Source organism: Silurus aristotelis (genome assembly GCF_946808225.1).
Source record: "Silurus aristotelis genome assembly, chromosome: 7".
In the NCBI taxonomy this organism is placed as follows: Eukaryota; Metazoa; Chordata; class Actinopteri; order Siluriformes; family Siluridae; genus Silurus; species Silurus aristotelis.
This window is the reverse complement of record NC_139580.1, coordinates 8,677,359-8,685,001: the sequence shown is the minus strand read 5'-3', so window position 1 is coordinate 8,685,001 and position 7,643 is coordinate 8,677,359.

The window sequence follows — 7,643 nt, the reverse complement described above, 5'->3', positions numbered from 1 at the left end:
ATACCTGGATTTGAGCTTTGTTCCTCATAATGCTTCAGTTCTGTGTCTTTGTAATATGTGATTTTAATGCCTTCATATTCTCATTGTTAATGTTTAACAATAGATTAAATGAAAAGGGACAAGCGTAAAAATTACGCTCTAAAAATCATTCTAAAAGTCTAAACCTCAAGCAGCGATTTGAGATCACTGTTGGAAAACCTATAATGAGTGTATTTACTGAATTTGTGTACACATCATTAACATGCATAAAAAAATTTAATACTTAAACAATTATTGCAAAAACAGTCACAAACGCATTTTTTGCTCCAACCAATGAATGTGTTATAATTTAGTTGGACCACCCACTAAAAAAATAAAAATAAATGAAAAGTCAAAGAAAGGAAGAATCTCGGGCTTGAATACTCACTCTATATTGCAGGTGTAGTGACCTGTTATGCACCACCTATCATTTCAAGCATTTTATTTTCAGCCAGTAGCATTATAGAAACACAATGATTGACGGAAAATGTAGCCAATGAGTGCCGGATTCTAAAGATATATAGGAGGATTTATTCCCTCTCTAGAAGCTCTTAGTGGTCAAAGAGAGGAGCATGTGCACTGTGATGCACCAAGCAGGAAGTGGATGTAGGTCTCAGCTGTTTCCAGCTCGCGCTAACTGGGCTTTGTTTACAAAATAAGAAAACAAAGAAAAAAATAGACAATCAAATAACTTTTTTTTTATCCGAGATTTACACAAAGCAGCGATGAGTAAAATATTTTTGGGGGCGGAGTAACAACAGCGACTTGGTGATCTGCATGGGGATGGAAAATCTGAGCCTATTTTACATCTGTGTGTGTGTGTGTGTGTGTGTGTGTGTGTGTGTGTGTGTGTGATTCGAATGGCTGGACATCAATATGAATGGCCATAACTGTAAAACAATAGCTTGTCTGGCCTGCATGTCTTCCCTCACCACATCCATAAACCTCCCCCTTGGCCTTCCTCTTTTTCTCCTTCCTGGTGGCTCCATCCTCAGCATTCTCCTACCGATGTACTCCATGTCCCTCCTCTGGACATGTCCAAATCATCTCAATCTCGCCTCACTCACCTTGTCTCCAAAACGTCCTACATGAGCTGTCCCTCTAATAAAATCATTTATAATCCTGTCGATCCTCGTCACATCCAACGAAAACCTCAACATCTTCAGCTCTGCTACCTCCAGCTCCACCTCCTGTCTTTTACTCAATGCCACTGTCTCTAAACTATACAACATCACAGGTCTCACCACAGTCATATAAACTTTCCCTTTCACTCATGCAGATACTCTTCTATCACAAATCACTCCAGCTATCATTCTTCTCCACCCACTCCACCCTGCCTGCACTCTTTTCTTTACTTCTCTACATTACTTTGCACTGTTGACCCCCAGGTACCTGAACTTCCCACCTTCTCCACCTCTTCTCACTGCAACCGCACCACTCCACTGCCCTCCCTCTCATTCACACACATGTACTCTGTCTTACTCCTACTGACTTTCATTCCCCTTCTCTCCAGCATGTACCTCCCCCTCTCCAGGCTTTTCTCAACCTGCTCCCTACTTTCACCACAAATAACAATATCATCCGCAAAGATCGTGGTCGACAGAGACTCCTGTCTGACCTCGTCCGTCAACCTGTCCATCACCACTGCAAACAGGAAAGGGCTCAGAACCGATCCTTGATGCAGTCCAATCTCCACCTTAAACCAGGCTGTCGTTCCTACTGCACACTTCACTGCTGTCACATTGTCCTCATACATGTCCTGCACCACCCTCACATACTTCTCTGACACACCAGACTTCTTAATACAATACCACAACTCCTCTCTTGGCACACAATGCAACTACTTCTGACCATCTCTGTATTTCTCCATCAACATTCTCAAAGCAAATAATGCGTCTGTGGTGCTCTTCCTTGTCATGAAACCATACTGTTGCTCACAGATGTTCACCTCTTCTCTCAGCCTGGCTTCCACTACTCTTTTTTTTATATCCTAATGGTGTGACTGATCTACTTTATTTACCTGTTTTAACTGTAGGTCTGCACATCTTCCTTATTCTTAAAAAACAGTATCAGCACACTCCTTCTCCATTCCTCAGGCATCCACTCACCTTCCAAAATTTTGTTAAACAATCTGGTTAAAAACTCCACTGCTGTCTGTCTTAAACATCTCAACGCTTTTACCGGTATGTCATCTGGTCCTACTGACTTTCCACTCTTCATCCTCTTAATCGCTGCTCTCATTTACTAATTCTATCCACCTCCTGGTTCACCACCGCCACACCATCCAACCTTCTCTTTCAATCATTTTCCTCGTTCATCAGCTGCTAAAAATACTCCCTCCATCTTCTCAACACACTCTCCTCATTAGTCAACACATTTCCCATCTCCATCCTTTATTGCTCTAATGTGAATGAAATACAATAAATCGAATTAATACAATACACTAGTTAAATTTCCATGATGTGCGGAATTGTTAGGATTTTCTGCTTTTAAGAGAAATTCTTGAAGCTGGACATAAAATGCGAAAGAATCCATATCGGAAATCTATATACAGTATATACTAGCAAAGATGTCAGGGTTGGATTTAAGGCTGTGTTTGCATGTGCAGTATTTATTGAAATATTGTCACACAAACATTACCCCTTTTGAAATACAGGCTGATCATGTGTCTAACACACTACTAAAATATTATCTCTGTTATGGACTATCAGCTCATCCAGATTGTATTCTCACCTCATATCCAGTATTCCTGTGATAAGCTCAGGATTCAGTTTGATGCTGACCAGCATGAAGCACTTGAATGAACGAATTAATGAATGACACAAATTTATGAAAAAAATACTTGAATATTTTTAAATAATTCACCTAGAGAAGCTATTATTTTTTATGGTACATTTGTCTCTCCTCAGTATCATTGTTCCCAAATGTTTGTTTTACAATGAGATCTTTGAGAGTTATTCTGGTGTTTTATGCTCTGGCACTTCCCACGTGTCTGCAGACACACTCCACACCACAGAAACTCAGGTTCTAATGGCTTCTTCCACAGAGAACCTCTGCTCCGGGAGAGCATGTGTATGCCATTTTTGTCCTGTTTAATTATTTTCTCTTTATTTGCCTCGCAGGCCGAAGTGCTGTATGAGAGGAACCCCACCCTGACTACTCAACTGTGTTACTGCAGAAAGAAGGCTTTTCAGTTGCTTTGGAGCATTTCTCAGATTAGAAATAAATCTCAATCTCACAATTTCTGAAAATAGATGAACAACCAAGAAACAGACACTGTTACAGTACAGTAAAAGAGTGAATCCTGTCCGGTCGCTTCCACTATAAATCAAATTTGCAATCAAACTCAACCTCGTGTAGTTTCAAATACTGACTGTGCACCATCATACTGACAACATGACTAAACATTTTGATGAACTTTTTTGTAAACAATGACAGAAGGACTTGACGTTCTGATGGTGATGATATGTTCTTTAACAGGATGTACTAAGCATTTTGGAAAATGTACATGCTTTTGCACAAAATGTGTTGTGCTGTTTGTATAAAATGTTTTGAGAATGCATTTAGTGGTTTGCAAGTATTTAAGGATGATTCGAGAAATGCTCCAAAGCAACTGTTTTTGTCTTTTTTGTCAAAGAAAAAAGACTACAGATTCAGAGGCAGTCACTTACTGTCAGGTGAAGTCCAATATTGACACCATTGTAGAGGCCTCAGTGGAAACAGTGTTCTCAAGGTGTAGCACAAATATAGCACTGTTTTGCCAAGAAGTTCGGTTCTGGTCTTGTGAATGCAGAAAACCTGTTACAACATACACTTTTTTTTATTATCAAACTCCAAAGTATTTGAAGAGAAATGTCTCTCATATTCTGTCTGTACACACCATTAAGTCGGTAGCTCTGTGGTTAAAATGTTTAAATTCTGGGCCCTTGCTCAAGGCCCTTAAGACTCAACAGCATTGTTGTATGAATAAGATAATTAATTATAAGTCACTTTGGATTTGGGCGTATGCTAAATGCTGTAAAAGTAATGTGTCTGTACCTACACAGGTGGATGTGTCCAGGGCAGAACTCGCAGAAGAAACCATGAAGTGACCACAAATAAATGTTCTGTTACATTACAGGTGTCTGGTATTGCTTTTATTTAGTTTAACAAAATACAGGTAGCTGTCGACTTTACGACCACAATCGCTAGCCGCGGCATACGACAGTGCGTACCGGCTTTCGGCATCATTTCACAGTACTGTACATATTGCCTACTCTACTTACGACCAAATCGTGTTACGACCGATCTGTCAGTCCCAATTGTGGTCGTAAGTCGACGACTACCTGTAACTTGTATGTAAATTAAAGTATTTGTTGGTAAACATCAGTCATTTTTAACATTTGCTTCAACATGTATCAATAAAAAGAAAAGAAAAGATCCCACTCATGTATTTTTGGCCATACTGTTCTGATTGATACTGTACATCTTCTTCTTCTTCTTCTTTCGGCTGCTCCCATTAGGGGTCGCCACAGCGGATCATCCGTCTCAATACCACCCTGTCCTCTATATCTGCCTCTTTTACACCAACTACCTGCATGTCTTCCCTCACCACATCCATGAACCTCCTCCTTGGCCTTCCTCTTTTCCTCCTACCTGGTGGCTCCATCTTCAGCATTTTTCTACCAATATAATTCATGTCCCTTCTCTGCACATGTCCAAACCATCTCAATCTCGCCTCCCTCACCTTGTCACCAAAACATCCTACATGTGCTGTCCCTCTAATAAACTCATTTCTAATCTTGTCCATCCTCGTCACTCCCAACGAAAACCTCAACATCTTCAGCTCTGCTACCTCCAGCTCCACCTCCTGTCTTTTACTCAATGCCACTGTCTCTAATCCATACAACATCGCAGGTCTCACCACAGTCCTATAAACTTTCCCTTTCATTCTTGCAGATACTCTTCTATCACAAATCACTCCTGTCACTCTTCTCCACCCACTCCACCCTGCCTGCACTCTTTTCTTTACTTCCCTAACACACTCTCCATTACTTTGCACTGTTGACCCCAGGTACCTGAACTCCTCCACCTTCTCCACCTCTTCTCCCTGCAACCGCATCACTCCACTGCCCTCCCTCTCATTCACACACATGTACTCTGTCTTACTCCTACTGACTTTCATTCCCCTTCTCTCCAGCGCATATCTCCACCTCTCCAGGCTCTTCTCAACCTGCTCTCTACTCTCACCACAAATCACAATATCATCTGCAAACATCATAGTCCAGGGAGACTCCTGTCTGACCTCGTCCGTCAACCTGTCCATCACCACTGCAAACAGGAAAGGGCTCAGGGCCGATCCTTGATGCAGTCCAACCTTCACCCTGAACCAGTCTGTCGTACCTACTGCACACTTTACTGCCGTCACACTGTCCTTATACATGTCCTGCACCACCCTCACATACTTCTCTGACACACCTGACTTCCTCATACAATACCACAACTCCTCTCTCGGCACCCTGTCGTACGCTTTCTCTAAATCCACAAATACACAATGCAGCTCCTTCTGTCCTTCTCTATACTTCTCCATCAACATCCTCAAAGCAAATAAGGCATCTGTGGTGCTCTTCCTCGGCATGAAACCATACTGTTGCTCACAGATGGTCACCTCTTCTCTCAGCCTGGCTTCCACTACTCTTTCCCATAACTTCATGGTGTGACTGATCAACTTAATTCCCCTGTAGTTACTGCAGGTCTGCACATCTCCCTTATGTTTAAAGATTGGTACCAGCACACTCCTTCTCCATTCCTCAGGCATCCTCTCCCCTTCCAGAATCCTGTTAAACAATCTGGTTAAAAACTCCACTGCCATCTCTCCTAAACATCTCCACGCTTCTACCGGTATGTCATCTGGTCCAACCGACTTTCCATTCTTCATCCTCTTAATCGCTGCTCTCACTTCCTCCTTACTAATCCTATCTACATCCTGCTTCACCAACTCCACATCCTCCAACCTTCTCTGCTCTACCTTTATTGCTCTAACTTGCAGTACATCCTTCCCAGCTCGGTCCCTCTGCTTGGCCAATCGGTATAAATCCTTTTCTCCTTCCTTAGTGTCCAACCTCTTATACAGTTCCTCATATGCCTTTTCCTTGGCTTTCGCCACATCCCTTTTAACCTGCTGCCGCATCTCCTTGTACTCCTGCCTACTTTTCTCATCACTCTGTCGATCCCACTTCTGTTTTGCCAACCTCTTTCCCCTAATGCTCTCCTGCACTTCCTCATTCCACCACCACGTCTCCTTGTCTTGCTTTCTATTTCCAGATGTCACACCAAGTACTTTTTTTTTAGCTGCCTCCCTCATCACTCCTGCAGTAGTTGCCCAATCATCCGGCACCTCTTCACCACCACCAAGCCCCTGTCTGACCTCTTCCCTGAACCTCACACTACACTCTTCCTCCTTCAGTTTCCACCATCTTATTCTTCTTTCAAACCTTACTTTCCTCCTCTTCTTCTTCGCCTCCAAAACCATCCTACAGACCACCATCCGATGCTGTCTAGCTACACTGTCCCCCGCCAACACCTTACAGTCTCCAATCTCCTTCAGGTTGCATCTCCTACACAGAAGATAATCCACCTGTGTGCACCTTCCTCCACTCTTATACGTCACCCTATGATCCTCCTTCTTCTTAAAATACGTGTTCACCACTGCCATTTCCATCCTTTTAGCAAAATCTACCACCATCTGCCCTTCCACATTCCTCTCCTTAAAACCATACCTACCCATCACCTCCTCATCACCTCTGTTCCCTTCACCTACATGCCCATTAAAGTCTGCCCCAATCACCAATCGTTCTTTCCTAGGTACACCATCTACCACTTCATCTAATTCACTCCAGAATATTTCTTTCTCCTCCATCTCACAGCCAACTTGTGGAGCATAGGCACTGATGACATTTATCATCATCCCTTCAACTTTCACCATCACGATCATCACCCTATCAGAAACTCTCTTCACCTCCACTACACTCTTACTGTACGCTTCCTTCAGAATCACCCCTACACCATTTCTCTTCCCATCCACACCATGATAAAACAGTTTAAACCCACCTCCAATGTTCCTGGCCTTACTCCCTTTCCACTTGGTCTCCTGAACACACATCTACCTTTCTCCTCTCCATCATATCAGCTATCTCTCTCCCTTTACCCGTCATAGTACCAACATTTAAAGTACCAACCCGAACCTCTACTCTCCTACACTGCTCCTTTTCCTGCCGTCTCTGTAGACGCCTATCTCCTCTCCTTCTCCTCCTTCGGCCAACAGTAGCCCAATTTCCACCGGTACCCTGTCGGCTAACGATACCTGTGGCGGTCGTTGTTAACCCGGGCCTCGACCGATCCGGTATGAAATTCTCATTTGTGATCCGCATATTTGATTTGGCACGTTTTACGCTGGATGCCCTTCCTAACGCAACCCTCCCCATTTACCCGGGCTTGGGACCGGCACTAAGAGTACACTGGCTTGTGCCCCCCTAATGGCTGGGTTCTGATTGATACTGTACATGTTCACCTGAATTTAAAAGATGGCTTCAGCCACTAGTTCAGTTCTGTTCTGTTCTGTTCTTGTGTTGTTTTATGGCGGTTTG